This window comes from Agelaius tricolor, unplaced genomic scaffold (genome assembly GCF_023055355.1).
Source record: "Agelaius tricolor isolate 1412-34295 unplaced genomic scaffold, bAgeTri1.0.p SCAF_11, whole genome shotgun sequence".
Classification (NCBI taxonomy): domain Eukaryota; kingdom Metazoa; phylum Chordata; class Aves; order Passeriformes; family Icteridae; genus Agelaius; species Agelaius tricolor.
The window spans coordinates 23,640,889-23,661,010 of NW_027269271.1; the positions used below are offsets into that span (position 1 = coordinate 23,640,889).

At 41.8% G+C, this 20,122-nt stretch overlaps 1 protein-coding gene across 3 annotated transcripts in view; it reads right to left on the reverse strand.

The window, feature by feature from the left end:
• LOC139594494 (BEN domain-containing protein 5-like) overlaps window positions 1-20,122 on the reverse strand; it is an 885,873-nt gene that overhangs the window by 124,304 nt on the left and 741,447 nt on the right. The gene's annotated exons all lie outside the window — the stretch shown is intronic.

The window sequence follows — 20,122 nt, forward strand, 5'->3', positions numbered from 1 at the left end:
TACAAGCACTGAGATCCAGCCACGGTGGGTACCACTGCAGGCTGGGCCCAGCAGCGCCCATGAAGTACCTGGGCTGCTCCAGTAACACATCCTCCAGCACTGCACAGCCCCTCATTTAGGGTCTTCTACTAGAAATACCCTCCTAGGGATCCCCACAGAACTGAATAGTGGCCATGGTCCTGACAGCAAATACCCAAAGGATTTCTCTGTGCCAGTTTTCAGGCATTTAGAAAAATGAGTCAAATTTTCCAATTTAATTGGAAGACTACTCCAGAAGTCTAAAAAACCCCCATACTAAGGGAAGTTTTCCCCTTAACTTATTTCTGTAAACTTATTCTGCTAAACCTTTGGTCAACACTAAATAAATCCTTTTCTCTTTGGGGCTTATGCAAGTCAAAAAAGATCTGGAAGAGAGCACAGAGTTAGGTGACAGGGAGGGGGAGAAATATGCTGAATTCTGATAATTGCTCTTCTCAGAATAAAATGTTTCCAATTTATTACAGTTGGAAGGATTTATGCAGCATAGAGAAAGCTATATCAGTCCATACATATTAGCACAAGATTGGGCTCTCTATTATATCAACACTTTCCCAAAACAGGCAGCAGCATGACTAATCTCAAAGCTCCAAAAAAGAAAGTGTCTCTTCTTTGTTTGGCCTCTCAAATCTTCCAAATAATTTTAAAAATATGTTCCCTTCTCTTCACCTCCTCCTGCAACTAAAAAAAAAAAAAAAACACAGAAACCACAAACCCAAACCAACAACAATAAAAAAACAAAACACACACACACACACACAAAAATAAAAATCCCTGAGAAGAATTTAAAGAGCTCATTCAAAAATAAAACACAAAGATAAAACCTCCAGTGGTAGATTCTTTCTAACTGCTGAATTTATTCTAAACTCAGTGCAGAGAACTGAGTAAAATAAAGGTCAGCCCCTGTGCTGGGAATTCCCCTGACCTTTCAGGCTACATCCATCATTGGTATTACACAGAATTTGCCATTTATCACACCAAACAGAGAGCAAATCTTTAACTCCTTTTCTCTTCCCAGCTGTACAGACCCAACAATTATTCAGATTTTAAAACAAAATCGATGTTTATCCAGCTCCTTCTTACAGCTCTGCCTCTTTGGGCTCCTCTCTCTCCAAGCTCTGGATGTACAGCAGGAAACTGATGGAGCAGGGAGCTCATGAGAACCCATGTGTCTTGGGGAGATGGGTGCCAAGGGGTGGGTTAAAAATGCAATTGGAAAGGCCTTTTAAAAAGGGTCTGCTTTCCTACTGACACCTATTGAAGGGTATTTGTGACAATCCACCCCTGAATTCAGGATCATATCTGGGGAAGCCTGGCATTACTGAGGAAGAGGATTCTTTGAAAGTTTCAGGCCTTCAGATAGCATCAGGGAATTGTTCTGCTACACTTTCTGCAGAAGTCTGGCAGCTGCATACATCAGATTTGAACAGTTTTGAAGGATCCCCCCAGCTGTGAAAGCCTCCTGGATGGATGCAGTGAAGGGAGCAGCCCAGCCCATAAGGTCACAGCCCTGCTCATCACCACAGATGAATTTCCCTCTGACATGGAAATCTCTCATTTTATCCTCAGACTTTCTGATAGTCAGTCCAGAAGTGGAGACAAAAAGAAGAAAGAGAATATGGGGAGCAGCTATTTCCATGTGAGAATCCACCCTCCTCAAAGCCAGTGATCAGAGCAGCACTGCCCCTTCTCCAGGACTCGTTCCAGAGAAGAAAATAAACGAGTCAGGGTGCTGGGGTCTGACACAACCACACTGGGAACCATAGAAAGGAATAACCTTATCTCCATCTAAATGATCTCCTGTGTTTACAGCTGCAATACTGCCCAAAAAAATTCAGGGATCACCTGAGAGACCTGCTCCCTGGGATGCCCCAGCTCAGCTTTCCCGGCTGACAGAGCATGGCAGGATTCAGAGCAAGCCCCTTTCACCTCAGCACAGGGATCTCTTCCTTCCCTAAAAGCCATCAGGACATGCCTGAGCCACCCAGTGCCCTGGTGCCATTCAGTGGCTGCTGCTTGCATTCAATATTCACATTATCAGCACTAAGGACCAATTTGGGAGCTCCCAAGCTTCCCCCTCACAGAGAATGCAGGAAGAGAGGGCAGTTGCCAGGATATTTATGAAAGGGTGCATGGGACAACTATATCTGTGGAAGGTTAAACAGCCTAATGCATGATATGAGCATCTGTGTCATGAATCAGTGATTAAAGTAAAGCCTCTTTCATCAAAATTCAGCAATCTCAACCATGGTAAATAATAGGCTAATTAGGCATCTGCTCATCCCATGTCCAAAGGGACAAGCCAGTTCCTGGCACAAAGCAAAACATTTGTTGCACCAGTGAAAAGACATTTTCAAGTCTGTGGACCACCTACAGCAGAAGAGATCAGCTCCTTCCTTTGCCAAAGGATGCTCTTCACAAGGAGGAAAGCAAGATCCTCTTCCTGCTGTCAGGGCTTACAAACTGCCCTTGGGTGGCTGAACCCAGCACCTGGTCCAGAGTGAGATGGATGGGGAACTTTGGACTAAATTTTGAAGCACTGATTGATTAGAAAGGATTAAGTGGGGAGCTGGAATGTTCTACCTGCCCAAATGTGTCAGCTACAAGCTTTGAAGTTTACATACAGTTAACAAGGGGACAGAATCTGACCAAAATCCAAAATAGGCAGGTTTGGCCACAACAGTAATTATTTTTCCTTGCACAGACTCGGCCACCCACGACATGCCCAGTACTTCTAGCAGAGGAACATGCTTTATTTGGATCAGGACTGCTCCCCTCCACTCCCATCAAGGTAGGCTCACCTCCCTGCTCCCTTTGGCTCTGTAGGTACAGCTTAACACAGGAACTGATGCCTCATGTTCTGTGGTGGGGACAGCAGTGTCCCCACAGCTGGCTGTGGCCCTGGCACCGCTGCAGTGGCCAAATCCATTTGAATGACAGCCAGATTTAAGAGGAGATCTCCTAAGGCTGATTGAAATAACCCCAGGACTGCAAGGATTACATGCCAGTAGGGAGGCTGCAGAACCATCTTTATTCAGAATAAATGCCATTTCTTCCCAAGCACCCTTATCTATCCCTCACACATACCTCTAAGATCCCTTCAAGCAGTGAAGTGCTGCTGCCAGGTGACTGAATACCTGGAGGCCACTTGGCACCAGGCAGCCCCTCAAGCAAAATTTGTCACTAATTTTTCTGCCTGACACACTTTTAAAGACAGACAAGTGGAGTTTTTTGTCTCAAGATTCCAACCTCATATGGCTGGACATTGCAGAGAAGACTGGTCATCCCCTCCTATAATATCATAGGAATAATCAGCAGCTCCCATGAGTGTAATGAGCTATTTCTTAGAAGGTTTTGTGCTCTTAGCACACCACCTTAATGCCTCAGCAAGGCTCTGTATGCTCTAAAACCAGCCTTGTGCCTGCTGTGGCATTCCCTGGGCTCCTGCATTGCTCCCCCAGGACAGACCAGATTTCCCATGGCAGCTTGCAGCAGACTGCAGAAAGGAAAGTTTTGCTAAATGCAAGATGGTCACGAATAACACAGGGAGTTTAATAACCTGTGTGTTATTTATTTTGCTCCTAAATTCAATCCATGCACTTTATTACATTCAAGGGTGTCAACTCACAAAATATGTCAAGCCTGCTCAGTTATTGCCCAATGTACAGTAAAGCTGTTTTCACTCATATTCCATGAGGTTATTCAAAATGACTTTAAAATGCTTACTGCTACAAGAAGTTCAGGGGAAAGCTAACATCCTCCCTGTGCCCTTCTGTCTCCATTTGTCTGGCTGAATATTTGTCCTTTTGTACCTTCAGCAAAATTTCAGCAAGGTTTTTCATACATATCCTGTCTTGAAAGAGCTGTTTCTGAAAGCCATTACCAGATGCATTTTTAAAGGTATTGAGAACAGGGAGAAAAAAAGTAGATCATCTTAAAAGTATCTTCCTTTTGCAAATACAATTTCTGATGTCAAACTGTTACAGCCAAATTGGCTCTTTCCACATTCTTAGTTTTTAAACATAAGTCACTTTGCCTTCTGAATTTCTGTATCTCACCCTCCTCCTCTCCTTTAATTTTAATGCAAAAGGACTGAGTAGCACTGTGAGAAAAGCTTAGGCTACACAATCAGTTCAAATGAGCAGAGTAAAGTTAAAATAAAAGGAATTTACTGGTACTAAAATAATAAAGCTCAGGGACATCTAAAGAGCATTCACTTGCTTGCTTACCAGAACTAGTTATTTTGTTTATTAACGTGACAGCCTTCGTACAGTCAAATAGCTTCACCTGTGCATTACTACAACAACTCTACTAAGCTGAAGAAATCCATGGTGAGGTGAAATCTGCACTTAGGAGGAGATAATCCAATATGCCCTGCCTGCAGTCTGTTCTGTCATTTCCAGTCCAAAGCATAAAAATCCTAAAATACCCCATCAAGTCCTAGTGTGGTTCAGGAGGACATTGACTTGGTTATTAACAAAATTAGCTGGGCTACAGAGCCAGTGAGCCCAAGTGCATTTATTTATTTGTTCTCTCTACAGGTCGCTGAGCGAGGGTGGCAGCTGGCAGTGCCCTCCATCCAGGCCTGCATCACACAAGCCAGAGCAGGAGAATTCCTACCAGCCCTTGCAGTGAGTGTGCAGGCTCCTGCAGGATGGCTCCCCACAGCTGACTGAGGGGCTGTGCTCCAGTTAGCACAGACCCTCCTGATGCTGGCCAGCCTGCAAAGCCAGATGGCTGCTCCTCCCTGGCATTTTGGGCCTGGGTATACCCAGTGCAGACCACAGCTTTTGGAATGGCCTGGCAAATGGCTCCCAAGCTTTATTTCAAATGCTCCAGCCATCTCCCTGAACTGCAGCACAACTAGATCCAATCATACTTCTGAACTCCACGGGGAAGAGATGCAGATAAATTCCTTTGCAAAATGCATAATCAACAGGAAAACCATGCATAAAACATCCTATAGGTGCAATATATGTATAGAGACATACACATAATGCTTTCCCCACTGCTCTCAGTGCACAGATATTAATGGTTCAGGTGATAAATCAATCTGCATGGCTAAAAGCAGTCACAGTGATCATTTACAGCTTCCACTGACTTCAGTCAAAGATACTAGCACTCTCAAAACAAGACTGAAAACTAAAATAATGCTGCACTTGGATGGATTTTGGTGTTTCAGATCTAGCAAGCTGCATTTGAAGTTATTTTCACTAATAACATAAAATCACAATGTCTGATATCCATTTTCATTGCCCTTTCCTATTACAACACTACTGAAATCAACAAATTCATTTGCAAACACTCTGTCCAGAATCCCAATTTATACAACAGGGGTATATCTAGATTGACTAACACACAGTAACTGCTAAATACTTGGTTTTGCAGAGAACAATCCACTGTAAATAGGCTGGGTTGGAGGGGCTGGTTGCACCACTTCTCCTGGCAACCCACTCCAGATCCCCCTTTCCAAGGGTCTCTAGAGGACAATGAGCATTTACTGCCTCCCTTCCCCTAATCTTGTTAGAGGGTAACCACACCACTTGGAGAATGGAATTAACAGGCTACAACCAGGATGAGATGGGATCAAGCAACCAGCATTTTCCAGCTCTTAAGGAGAAGGAAAAAAGATGAAAACAGTTTTCACTTTAAATCAGCTAATCAATCCTCCACCTTGGACTCTGGGGGAAAAAACCCAAAATATCCTGATCTCGTAGTTAATCCTCTTCTCTCACCACCACCCCTTCCCAGCTATGGTGTCAGGCTTTTAAAACAGACTAAAACAGGTCCAAGTATTCTGTCATGGTGAGACATATTCATCATTGCAGAGCTAGAATATTATTTCTTATTTCAAGGGAGCTGGGGGTTTGTGCTAGGAAAATCAAGTACACAGACTTAAATTGTTTTCTAAACAAAAAGCCAACTTCCCCCCAGCAGTATTAGGAGATTCAGCAGTTCCCACTCCTGCAGCTCTGCTTGGAGTTGCTGCAAGTAAAAACTCAGGATCAAAACCTTTTCTCCTGGCTTTTGCTTTCTAGTGAAAATTCCTTGCTGAACTGAACAAGCAAGGAGATGATGAAGTAATTTGCCCAGAGCTGTCAGGCTGGACAACATCCTACCTTCCTCACCCTTCTTACTCCTGGCTCAGGGCAGCTTTAGCCACTTTGATAATTTTTTAGAAGAAATGAATGCTCAGTTATTTGAAAACAGAATTCGTAGGTGGTTTTGCGCACCGTTGTCACTGTGACATATGTTTCCAAACAAGTGAAAATTAGGCTAACCTTTAAACCTTCCTGCATTGCCTGGCAGTCAAAACAAAAATGACAAAAAAATATACTCTAATTTTAGCAGCATCCAAGTGTGACATATGCCAGATTCTGACACATGCCATTTTCCTGAGTCACCAATATGTGGCATCCTGCTGCTCCAGCTTTCACACACTGTGGCTGAGGGATGATGGAATGTGTCTGCTGGTGGCAGTAATAGTCTGGTACCCTTAGCAACATTGGGCAAACTGTGAACCTTTGCTTACATCAGGCCAGATCAATACAGCCATTATCAAGGGACATAAACAGAATAAAAGGCTGTCTCTATTGCATGAGTTAACTGCAGCAAGAGGAGAACATCCAGTTCCTGAAGGGCAGACTCACCAACCAAGCACAGGCAATAACGTTTCCATAGACTACAAGTCATTGGGGAGGATTAAATCTACTCCTGCTGAGATTTAATTCTACAGTGAACCCTTCTTGGGGGAAGTCATAAACCACCACAAATTCCCTAGCAGAAGACCAATACTGAGATGAAGGCAGTTTATTTTCAAAAAATACAAAACAATAGAATAGCTGGACTCAGAACAGAAATAGATTTTTCTTGATGCACATCTAAGTAAACAGCCTTCAAATAGTGCTCTGCTGATGGGGTCTTTTCCAGAGGTGACTACATTTCAGTAGGGCATAAACTGATTCCTAACTTGCATTTAAACTTCACAGGTTTGTCTTCTTGATATAATGAGACAGGACAGGATCCTATTTCAGAGGGTGCTGTTGAAAATCAAAACCTAAATTCAAGATAGTCTCACAGTTAAACATGGAACTTTGAGGGGTCAGCCCGTCAATAGAAAGATTTAAAGCAACAACCTATTTAAAAAATCACATGATAATCCTAGTAGCATTACATATTATGCAGTGTTGATAATTGGGCAAAAGCACCAAAACTACCAAAAACCCCCATTAAATTCTATATATCAACACATATAAAGGGTTGTTGTCTGCCTTGACTAGGAGCTGGCAGTGTCCTTGTGGCCAAGGAGGGCCAGTGGGGTGAGCTTCAACACAAAGAAGGAATTCTGCCCACTGAGCAGGACAGAGCACTGGGACAGGCTAAGCAGGGAGGTTATGGAAATCCTTTCCTGGAGATATCCAAGCACCTGGATTTGTTCCTGTGTAACCTGCTCCAGGTGACCCTGCCTTGGAGGGGGCTGGATGATCTCTGGAGGTCCTTCCCAAACCCAAGTGTCCTGTGATTCTATGAACCAAACACAAACACCAGGGTGAAGGAGGGAGCAAACTTGGCACACACATTATTTTGCTGAGCTCCTTTTTCAGCAGTATCAAACACATTGCTGATTTTTCCTTCCTGCTCATATGCTCCATGGTGTGTGTTAACTTAAATTTTGCTTTTTATGCTCAAACAACTCTCTGAATCTCCCAGATATACATTTATGGGAATCAAGGATTATTAGTCTTTGTAATATGATCCCTCCTATGTCTTGAGAAAAAATGAAATAATTTTCAGTATTGTCTCTGAAGGAATCACCCTGGAACACAAACAAGCCCCACAGAAAGGAAGGAGGCAGCTCGCACGTTGGAGTATCCCTGGCTTTCAGCATGCTCAGGCAGATTTATCACATAAAGGATGGTCAGATTCTGCAGCTCAGGCCAGCAAAATGACCCAGCTCAGTAATCCAGCTCTACACTGCAGTTTCCTATATATCAGTTCTCAGAAGGTAGATGCACTGAAGAGAAAAAGAATTTTTTTAAATTTTTTTTTTTTAAAGAAAAGAATTCGTTTAAAGAAAACCACCTTACCAGAGCAGGAATGGAGTTTTGAAGATATTTGGAGAAAGATTTGATATTCCAGATGCTCTTGTGAGATAAATCCTCTAAGCTCTTTTAGATCAGTCATTTTCTCTAACAGCTAAACCACCAGAAGTTGGGGAAGCTCAGACTTTGATGCCCATTTAGGAAAACCATGATGGATGATATTTAGTACTTTGTAAGTCAGACTAGATTATCACGGTGATTCCTGTCTGCTTTTAAAAACCTATTGATCCACTGGTGTCAGCACTGCAGAAGACAGCAAGCAGAAGCTTTCAAAATACTTTTAAGATGGGGACTATTGCTAACTTTGATGTGGTAAAATTCCAACATCATGATGTATCTCCTGACAAGAAGAAAATTAAACTTCTGTTAATTAATACATTAATTTTAATTGGATTTTTCACAAGGCATATAGTAATCAGATTCTGAAGAAATGACTGAATGCACCCACATAGGAAACATTGGTCTGTCGTGTAACACTAACTTGAAAGATTTAAGTTATTAATTCAGTTTTCTTGTCTGAGGAGCCTTTCCAGCAGGTTTGCATATACTGGTCCTCTGGGTTTGGGAGAGTTTCTAAGCATAAACTAGTGAAGGAAGACAGTAAAAAAGCTTTAACAAGAGTAGGAATTAAGTCTTGTTCAAGTGCAGCTTGAGCAATGCTAGGAATAGGTCATATACATCATGGAAACCAGCCATGAAATATAAGAACTTGCAGCCATCCAGAGACTGATTAATGATTCAAATAAGCAATTTCTTTTCATAATTGCACTTAGGGAACATTAGAGACACAGACCCCATTCAACAGCTGAAAATGGGCTCTAGATCAAGAAAACATATGCAAAACTGCAGGGTTGCTGCCTGCAAAAGCCAGCTAGTAATGCTACCAGCATTAAGCCATTTTTTGATGCCTATGAAACTAAAAGAGCAGTTTTTCAGGTTTAAGGAAAATAGCAACTCTGGAAGCAGCTCTGCTTCGTTACAATCCTCACAGGATGAGTTTGCAAAAGGAAAAGATTCTGGCAACTTGAAATCATAAAGGGTATCTATTATACTTTGCAGAAGGGAAACAGAATTATCCGTTCAGCTCGAGTCACTCACTCTGTAACTAAAACCTATCTGCCTAAATATCCCCACTGGCTCCATTAGTTACCTTCCTTTCAGCTGTGAGGCAGTTGCTCTGTTTTTCTCACAGGATTCCTGTTCTCAGGCATGGGCTCTGGTTGACACAATAAACCAGGCACAAACTGAAAACAAGCAGTGGAGAATCCTGTCTACAGGATTATCTGGGATTACTATTTTGGAATGGCATATGCCAAGAAATCAGTGGGCCTATCCTATACCTCAGTGTATTGTCACAATTTAATGGCCTCCCCTGAGGATAATGATCTTTTATCCAGGGAAATCATATGGTATGGGAACGTTTCCCATCAAAACACAGTTTCACTCTTTTTTTCCTCTTTTTTTTGGTGTTTTTTCTTGGTTTTTTTTTTGGTTTTTTTGGTTTTTTTGTTTTTTTTTTTTTTTGGGTGGTTTTTTTTTTGTATGCCACTGCAAAGTACCTCCACTAAAATTCAGATGTCCCCAGGCACCAGAATTAGAGGAATGCAGAGGTACCCAAGGTACACAGGACAGAACAGAGCCCTCTTTTAGGCAGAACAAACACTATTGATTGTTCACAAACCTGATAGTGCCAATCCAGCCATCAAACATCTACTTTAATCAGGGAATAGTACAAGAGGCTGTGTCAGAGGAGCTGTGCTTTCTTTGCCATGCACATGCTCATGAAAGAGCAGCCACACAGATCCCTGGATATGGGCAGCACAGGGTGTTTAAGGAAACAATGCAACAAAGATCAAAAATGAGCACAAAAAGCTCTGATCATCCAAGACAACTTGGATTCTTCACTTCCTTAAAATAATTTGGTTAAAAATTTACCAGTGCTTTTCAGAAATTCAAAATAGGCAACAGGTTGATTGCCTTTATCTTCATGCTCATCAAACCCCCCAAAAAAGGCTAGCAGATGCATAAATTCCACTTTCAAAAATGAAAACTCCCATTAAGCCACTGTTATCCATGTTATCTGACTTGTCCCCCATAAAGAGCAGCTCTAATTTGGGAATTCCCTTTAGGCTCCTCACTGTGAACACCAAAGCAAATAACTCATTTAGCTTTTCTGGAAAGACCTTATTTTCCTTGAGCACTTCTTTTACATCTTGATCATCTATCAACCTTATAGACCTTCAGGCAGGCTTCTTGCCTCTGATGTGTTTGAAAAAGTTTTTATTATTAGTTTTTATGCCTTTAGCAAGTTATTCTTCAAAATTGTTTTTGTCTGCTATTATTATGGGTTTGCATTTAACTTACCAGAGTGTACTGTGGGTTTTTTTTTCCTTAGTTCATTTGGGCAAGACTTCAAAGGGTGTCCTTTAAAGCTAATGACCTTCTTCAGTCTAATAATCCCCTTTGCTGACTTCTCATGTAACGTTTTATGAGTTCTGGAGTTTTTCAAATAGGGGGTAACACACTCTATAAAGGTAAAGCTACAAAAATGCATCCTACAATGGTGATTTTATATAGCTGCCATGTCACCCCAAAGTGTTATTTTGTTCTGTTTTGCCCTTTTAGCTACTGTTTTTAGATTTCTTTTCCATTTTATGTTGGCCTCCTTTCAGAAGTATGTGCCATTCTAAGGTCTTTTTGGTTTCATATTCCACCAGGAATGATGAATTTGAGCATGTTAATATTTATTATTACAGAATGTCTCTATGACAGGTGCATCTTCAATCAAGACTTAATTCTCACTGAGGGACAAATTAAAAAAAAAAATTGCTCTTCTCTTTCAGGCTCTTTGATTTCTTGCTTCCAGAAGATGTCATTTTTAAAGTCTATAAATGTGGTTTCTACATCAATTTTAATCATGACCCTTAATTAGACTCTGCCATTACATTCTTTGAGTCTTCATTGCTTCTGTGGCAATTCTGAGCATGACAGTAAAGTTGCTTAGTGCTACCATTCCATTTTGGTGTGAAATTTTAATGCACAGAGATTGTGGGATTTTTCAGTACTTGTTGATACAATTCCACTCCCTGCCTTTTTTTTTTCCTTCTTTTCTTTTCTCCTTTTTGCTTCTGATCTTTCTTTGAACTGTAATGTCACTCCTCTGCTGGCTTGGTTTCCTCTGTTATTAGTGTATAATTTTACACTGCTATTCCAGTGCTGCCTGATTGAGATGCTATTATGTCAATATTCTCATTTAAAATCAGCATTTCACTTTACCCATCTTCATTGCATGCACTGGGCTAATTGTCCACTGGCTCTATTACTGCTATCTCACACCAGTAGAATAGCATGAACAGACATAGTTAGGTCAAACACTTGGCCAGCTGTCTCTAAATCATTTTTGAATACTAAGAGCTCTTTTGTATTAAATAAAAAAGCCCTGGCAGTGACTTTGCCCCTGTGTCTTAAAAGGCAAATGCAATCCCAGGAAAACTGAACAAAGGGCATGGTCCCAACACCTTCTGAAGTGGGGAAAATAAAATGGATCAGCTCATTCCAGGCGTTTCCACTTGCATCCTGTGAGGAGCCCTGACTCTAAGAAGCTCTGGCAAGAGGCAGCTGGAATTGAGTGCTGCATTGTGCAGGAGCTCATTCTCCTCAGTGCTCAGCAGTTCAAATGCAGGCACTGAAGCAGATTTGGCAGTGACCTTGGCTCTGACCCACTTTATAGAAGCACTTGGGGAAGGAGCAGAAGCAAAGGGGGAGTTTTTCATAAGTGGCTAAAAAAAAATAAACTCCCGTGTCTCGCTGAAAAACTGAGAAGGGGAGGAGAAACATGAAACCAGAATTACTGAGGAGGAGCTTAATGATATCTCCCAGACCCGAGGAAACTCTCAATGCAGCACTGAACATGTCAGCCACTCCCTGATTAATGCTACTTAAAATTAAAAAATCCAAAACCCTCTCTCCCCAATGCAGATGATAAGAGGAATTCAATAGCATCACATCTGTAAGAATTAGAGAATGTATAAGCAGGAAGAGGATGCAACAGAAGGAGAAAAGAATCCATGCTGAACCCCTCTTGTACACTCAGTCCAAGAAAAAAATACATGTATTATATAGAGGGAATGTTTTCCTCCATTGGCAAGGGGTAAATTCTTTGAAGAGATGGCTCTGATTCATCAGCAGGGGGCTGGCAGATGCCCCCAGAAAAATAGAGAACATGGCTCTACGTCTTCAAAAAACTATTTTAGGAGACACTATTTCCTCAGAGGGATATTTGAGTTGTGTTCAGCCCCCTAGGCACATGCCAGGAAAATACAACCATGTTTTGATGGTAGAGAGGATACTAAAGCTTTGATGGATAATATTTTGATCCAAGGTAAAAGAGAGGAGTTTGACTAAAGGCCCTAAAGAGCCATGGAAAGAGGCTGAGATGCTGAGCTAAAACTAAGAAAGCAACACCATAAGTTCCATGTAATAGCAATAAAACACCTGGAAGAGAAGATAAGGGGTACAGTAGATCACTGCAAAGTGCAGGTCATAACTAACATGCCTGCCCCAAACCCACAGCAGCAGCACAGAGATTCCTCAGAGTGCCAAACTCCCGAAAAAACACCCAAAACTGGTTTAGAGCAGTACCAGAGGTACTAAACACAGACACCCCACGCCACAGAATGCAGGAATTAACACAACCTGTGAGAATGTCAGAGTTGAGCAAAGGGACACTTATCTAGAGATATGACAGTGAACCACACATTAATTTGTCTGCAGTGCTTCATGCAGGTGTCTGAGTATCATGGAGAACAGCTCAGATGTGTCAGGTACAAATGAGAACTGGCCATTACTGTGTTGAAAAAAAGAAGATTTTAGTCACTGGGATTACAACATTTCATTCTTCTTTGTGTTATTGGTTTTACCTGAAACTGTTCCTATTCTAGATAAAAAAATTTCCAAAAGGGATAGTAAAAAAACTCCAGTCAACCAGAGAAACTACAACCAGTGTCAGAGATTACCACTATGAAATGATTAGCACAATGACTGAGTACAAACAGAGGGAAATTTGGTAGCTGTAGACACATTTCAGACTTGTTTCCTGGAGACTCTGGAGTATTTGACAAAAATACAGTGGAGCATCATCCAGAGCTAGACTGTGAACATGCAAGTGTGATCAAAACAAAACAAAACCAGCCAAAAAGCCTGTCTAGTTTAGATGAAATGTGATTTATAATTTCAAAATAAAGAAATTTTACTCAGCAAAAAATAAGACTATTAGCACTGGTTGGCCTGAAAAGCACTCCCTTCCTTGACTATCACTTTAACAAGGAGTTCACAGTTACAGGTGGAACTTCATCTAACAGTGTTAATGATTCCTAAAAGTTACCAGAGAAATTATATATTCACTTTTATATATACATTTATATTTATGAAGATTTACATGTTGAAAACAAATCAAAGGGAAGGGATAAAAATCATAGATTAATTGGAGATGAGAAGGAAATCTGTAGAGTTTATTGAGTGTATTCAACTGCCTCAAAAGGGAATTAACTCTATCTTAACCTTTTTCCAATAAATACCTGTCATAAAACCCTCCAGTGGCAAAGATTCAGCATCTCCTGCAAATAATCTGTTCTAGTGTAAAACCAGCTCTGCTATTTGCAAGTTTCTTTGAATGTTGTGTGTGTTTAAAGGACTGTGGGAAGAAAGTTGCTGAGATCAGAAGCTGCTTCACCAGGTATAAACATAGAACATATTACTAGATCAAGAGAGAATGTTTACTCCAGGAAGTAAAATTGTTAAAATTTCATGAAAGGAACTGAGGAGTTCTTCTGAACTCTCATAGGTAAGATTGCTTATCAGAAAAATAATTGTGCACACCACCTTTGCTTCTGTCAGCAGATACCAAATTTATCCTTATTTAACAATGAGTGGATTTTAATGGGAATACTTCTATGCAGCCTATATGAAGAGGAATGTTAGCTAGAGCATCAGTAACTCTGATTATGCTGGTCCAACAGGAAGGTGTGAAATAGTCAAAATCCACAAGCTTTTGGTGGGTACATCAGACTGCTAAATTACAGCACTGAGAGAAAGGCTGTCCCTGCTACTGTTCAACAAAGAACCAAAATAAGAATGATATTTTCAAAATGCTGAAATTTACACTTCATTCAACAGGGACTTGCAAGAGAGAAGTGGTACAGGGCACTCCTGCAACACCAACAAATGGTACCAACAGGAGCATTGCCATAGCAATGGACACAGGCTATCACAGCTGAACACACACTGCATGAGCAGAGGGCATCCCTCCTCCAGTTTCAGGAGGAGAGAAATAAGAGGCAGCATGTTGGCCATTGTGCCTGAGAAGAACTCAGAGTAGCATATACTATATTATCCCAAGGGTTGTTGGCAGATATGATGCCTGGCAATGGCTGTTTTGATGTTGGAGTGAAAACCATCAGGTACAAATGACAGCCCAGGATGTCTGATACTCTCTGAGTATCACTTCCTAGTGGGTTGTTAAAATTCAAGATTGAGTTAAAAATGATTATCCACTACTACTGAGTTGTTTAGCAGGAGAAAGAAGTGCAAGAGCTCTGCTAACAGCAAAATGGAGCCAGGTAGTGTGTGATGGTACAGAGCTCATTACCCTGTGTTAATCTGCTCTGACTCCCCACACCAGATGATGCAGACCTCAGCTGATCTGTTTGGCTCCAAGTGAGTTCTGAGCAACACCAAACCCCAACCCACAGCCTTTCCAAACATTTATTAACATCCAAACTGGCTTCAGCTAGAATGAGAACGAGCTTATAATTTTCCAGTAAAATATTTTCCAGTTTGCTGCTCTGATTTATAACAGGATCAGGGGAGATGATGAGGGAAGAGTTTTTGAAGAGAAAACAATTGCTTGCAGTCATTCAAATGTTAGATTAGAAAATGCTACTCGAGGGCTTATAGCATAAGAAGCCTAAATGTACAGTTTTGATGTGAAAACCTTGCAAAATCTGTTGTTGTACTTTACTTGTCAAATATCCAGTATCACATTGATGGTAATACTAACAACATCATTTCAGGAGATGAGTGGAAGCAGAGCCTCTGAGATTGACACACTTTACAGGACTGACAAAAATAAAACTTATGTCACTCTCCAAGCAAAGCACACACATCTTGGAGACCAGCTGCATATTTCTAAATGTGGAATTGTCTGGTGAAGAATGTGGCACTGCCCAAGGCAGAGAGGACGTGAGGCCACTAAAGCAATGCTGCCATTGGGGATAGTTGCAACCTGCAAAGTATGAGTTCCAGGATTCTAAGCCCGTATTTTGTGACTTAGTTTTCCATAAAAACAGAATGTCTCTCTCAAAATATGGCAGGGATAAGAGAAAAACCAAAAAAATCCTGACTTGTTTCACTGCAAAAGTTGAGGATAATGGGGAAAGTGGGGGGTTGGATGTGCTGCATGTGGAGCTGTCCCACAACACCATGGCTCCTGCACAGTCACAACTCCTCTCCCTGACTGTACACTCCAAATGATGCTACTGGAGGTCTAGAAAAGATGTATGCTGAACAAGAGCATTGGCAGTGGGTGGCTTAAATGGTGCCTGAAACAGAGCAGCACGAAGATGGGCACTGATGGAGGGACTTCATCAACACCAACACCCAAACTGCATCTTGGAAACAGCTGGGAAGTGACCTGGATGGTAAAAACACCTGCTGAACCTTCTGACAGCAATGAAAACACAGAACCAGAATGGCAGAACCAGGACGTGGAAAGGAAATCTGTGAGCACAGCCAGGGGAAAAAGATTGTACTCCTTGGCAGTGGGAAAACCTAGAGAAACCCTGGCTGGGCTGGACAGTACAGGCAGCCCTGACGAGGGAGACAATGTGGTTCCCTTCATCTGGGAGCTCACCTGCTCCACACAGCACTCAACCTTCACCTGTTTGCTGTTATCAGGGCTTGTCAGCCACAAGCTGGAACTCAGAGATCAGGCCTTTCTCCCCAGAACAAGCTCTCTCTGCTGTCTTCCTGCAGCAGTGAGGTGCGGGATGTTCTGAGGGTATTCAGCCCTAGGAGGACACCCATCAGCCTCTAAAGAAGGGTCTGAGGAGAGCTGGTAACACAAACCCAGAGGTCTGTATGTTTAATAACTTTGGAAGAAAGCAAATATATTCTCTTTCTGAAGAGGAACACCATCATCTGCTGAAGAATCCAGTTACATTGACTTACCAGCCTAATTCCCCTGTACTGCTTGCCCACTCAAACCTACCTGGATCAAAAGCTGGGCCTCCTCAGAGACACAGGAAGATTGGAAAATGATGATTTTGTTCAAATCTGAGCCTGCACACAGGATCTTAAAAAAAAAATCCTCAAAAACATAAAAGTTGTCAGTCACCCTCAAATAGCAACCCTCCCCATGCCTACAGTATTGTGTTTACTCATCCTGTCTTATTACTAATGCTGCTGTCAGCAGGTACCCCCAAAGCCCACAGGTTCCTTCCCTCCCTCTTTCCTGTCCTCAGCAATTGCAGATTGCCATCCTCTATCAGCTAATTCATCAGCCCTTGTGGCAGATGTCTGTGTGGTGGATCTAAAGGTTGCAGCCCAGCAGATGACTCAAGAGTTTAGCATGCTGGGACTTTCATTTTGCATAGAAAACTTTCACCCAGAATAGTATTAAAAGTATGCGACATCAAGCACTCCAAAGTCAGGGATGGATAAAGAAATGTCAGCTTTGCAGAAATAATTTAAATTTTAGTACATATGTTCATGACAAAAGAGATGCTAATTAAGGGGCACATCCCTTAAGTGGCAAGTTGGTTTTTTTCAGTTTTGGATGGGTCTCTGGCTCACTCAGGGCACAAGGTGAACAGCATCTAGCAAAGGAATCATTTGCTTGTAGGACTCCAGCTTCAATTCAACAGGCAGAACAGAAGAAATACAGAAGAAAGAACACAAAGTCCAGTGTTGCAGTGAGAGTGCCTGGGAGCCCTGTGTCTGCATTTTCACTTGGGAGGAGCAAATTACTTGAAGCAGATTCATCCCAAATGGTCAGTCACAGCCTATTCCTCGTCTCTTAGGTCCTAGGAGGACCAAAGGACAGAAACTGTCTATCCCAATCTTCCTTGCAGAAGCAAGGGGTAGATACCAGACAGTGAAGGTATCAGTCTTTGCTGAATGACAGGAAACAAATCTGATCCCAGGCACCTTAAACCATCTATCACAATGAGTAGGTGTGATCATAACTGCTTCCTATCCACACAAGGATGAAACATTTGTCTCTCACAGGGGTCCCTCCCCCAAAATAATCCACAGTTCTGTAGTGCTCCCAGGGTATAGCAGTGAGCAGAACAAAAGAGCCTACGAGGAGATGAACAGTTCCATCTTCAGAGCAGGATCTGCACAGGGCACAGTAAACACAGGACAAGGCTGCACAATGAACACTGAAGGTAAAACACTGAGTAGCTGCTTAGTGTGTGGGAGTTTTCCTTTGGAGAACTTGGTGAGGGAGAGGTCTAGAAGGGAGAATAACAGCAGCCCCTGAGAGAAAAGGCCATATCACAATGCTCATGGCAAGGGGGCTGAGCTGGCAGTAAGTGCACTCACTAAATCTGTTTTTAAAGGGTGCTGGAATGGCTCACATGAACATGCTTTAACAAACTGCAAACATGTTGGTTTAAACAATATATTCATGCTCTGAGATCATTCTGCTACCTGCTCCAGCACAGACAGGGAAACCATCAACAGGTATCATCTGGTGGAGTGGTGGGAAGACATTGCTTGCTCGTGTATGGGCAGGCAAAGGGCTTGGGAACAGAAATATCCCCAGCCAGCAGCACATATCTAGAGGAGACTATCACTTCAGTCTCATCTGCAAGACTGATACCACTAGAAACAGCTGAGAACATCCCCTCACTCCATGCAGGTCAACATGATGGCACTGATCATCAGAGTTACTGGGTCAAAATCAGTGGAATGGAGATCAAAAGCTTCCTATTGTTTCTCATTTCTCATTCCCTCCCAAGGGCAATATGGTCCTTAAGGAATCTGAAACACTTTAAAAAGAAAATAAAATAAGCACACTTTGTAAAACCCAGAAGAACAGTGAACCACAAGTGCTTTGGATTATTTTTATACAGTACCTACAGCAAACACTCGGCCTTGGAACACTCAGTGCTGGAATCACTGTAGCTGTGGCATTGTGCATGTGCCTCATACCCACTTCACTTATTTCTGTGTCACTCATCCTCCCTGCTCCAGAATGAACTTTTTTTCAAAGGAAAGAGCTTATCTCCCATACTGCAGAGCTGAGGAAAAATCCTCCTATGCAGCAATATTTAAAACATGGTTTTATGGTCTTATGGCAGCTAATTTTCCTTAAGTGATTTAAGGGAATGAATACATCTAAAAGTCCTGCACTGAGCTGTTCTGCAATGCCAACATGAAGCCAAACTTCCCCTTGCTTTAAACAATCCAGTCTTCTGTGGACAGCCCTTCACAGCAGATCTTGTCTGCAATGGGAGGGATGAAGGTTTTTATTTTTTTATTACATAATTTCTCAGGGAATTGGGTTTTGCATTTCACTTCATTTTCCCCAGTGTGGGAAGACTTTAGATGGGTAGAGGGTGGCAGGACAGATGTGTTCAAACACAAAATGCCTGATGTGATACAGTTTGACACCAGCTCTCCTGCAGCAGGTCACCTGTGCATGCAGCCAGCCATCCATCATGTAATAGTCATCTCAAAGTAACATTCTACCCCTGAAAAGCACCTAAAATTTTTAGCTGCCTGAAGGGACTCAAAGCAGGTTTTATTCTGGCACTCTGTCTTAATAAGAGCAGTCACTGCTAAATGGGATGGTGCATGGACAGTCCCATGGCACCTGGCTTGTCTCCCTCCCCCTTTTGTCCCAGCACTTTGGGTATGGTCTTTTCATACCAATATTACTGGGATCACAGGGACTAAGAATCTGATATTTCCTGAAAATAACAGTAATCCCATATACTGCATTGTATTGCTGAGCATTCCTGATACTGCCAGGAAGGCTGGTGTTGACAAGGCCAGACAAGAAGGTTTTTTTGGTGGGTAGCTAATTCACTAAGAAATGGAATTCTGAACAGCAACCTGAACTTTGCTGTGACTTTAATAAAAAAAAAATCTAAAAAAGTACTTAAAAAAATTAAATAACCTTGAAAATTAAATGGTTAAAAGGGTCCCTTTTCTTTCCCTCATAAAGAAATGAACTGGAACTGGTTCATCTCAGGTTGATCACTGGGGAGAGTGGGAGTCAGAAAGATGGAGGAAAAAAAAATAATTTCCATTTCAGATCAGCTCTCACCAAACAATTCTTTTGATTTTTCATTTTAGTCACCAAAGCAAATTAATTCATTCTTCACACACAGGACAGCTGGAAGCTACCAGAATTTTCAAAGATTCCTTAGAATGGGATGAAGCTGAAAAGAACTTCCCCCTGTATCCAAGAATAGCTTTACTTTACTGACAGTGACTTTTAATATTGCCAGGATTTGTTGCCTTACTGGCTACAAGCACTTCCCTACATCCAGCTTTCTTGTAATGTTTAAAGACCTCTTCATTCTTGGAAAAAAACTCTTCTTAAAGCAATCTGCATGCTCACTCCATTATCTAGAACAAAAATTATCTTGCTGTTTGGGGTAGAAAACAGAGGAAAGACCAGGCTGGCTCCAAAGCTCCTTTCTGGGCCTTTCCATCATTATCATCATCGCTTTAATAGAGCTCAGGAGCCTTGGTCAGAGGCACAATGCACAGTGCAAGGTGCTGCAGAAACTGAATAGAAAGACAAATTCTGTGCCAAACAATTAGTGGGCTAAGAAAAATATTTTTCATGCAATTGGATTCCAGTCCATATGTAACGATCTTATCTATTAACCTATCTTCCTTGTACCTAAAAACTCCTCTGTACAGGTATTACTGGAAGATAAAAAGTCTAATTAAGATGTATTGGGAAA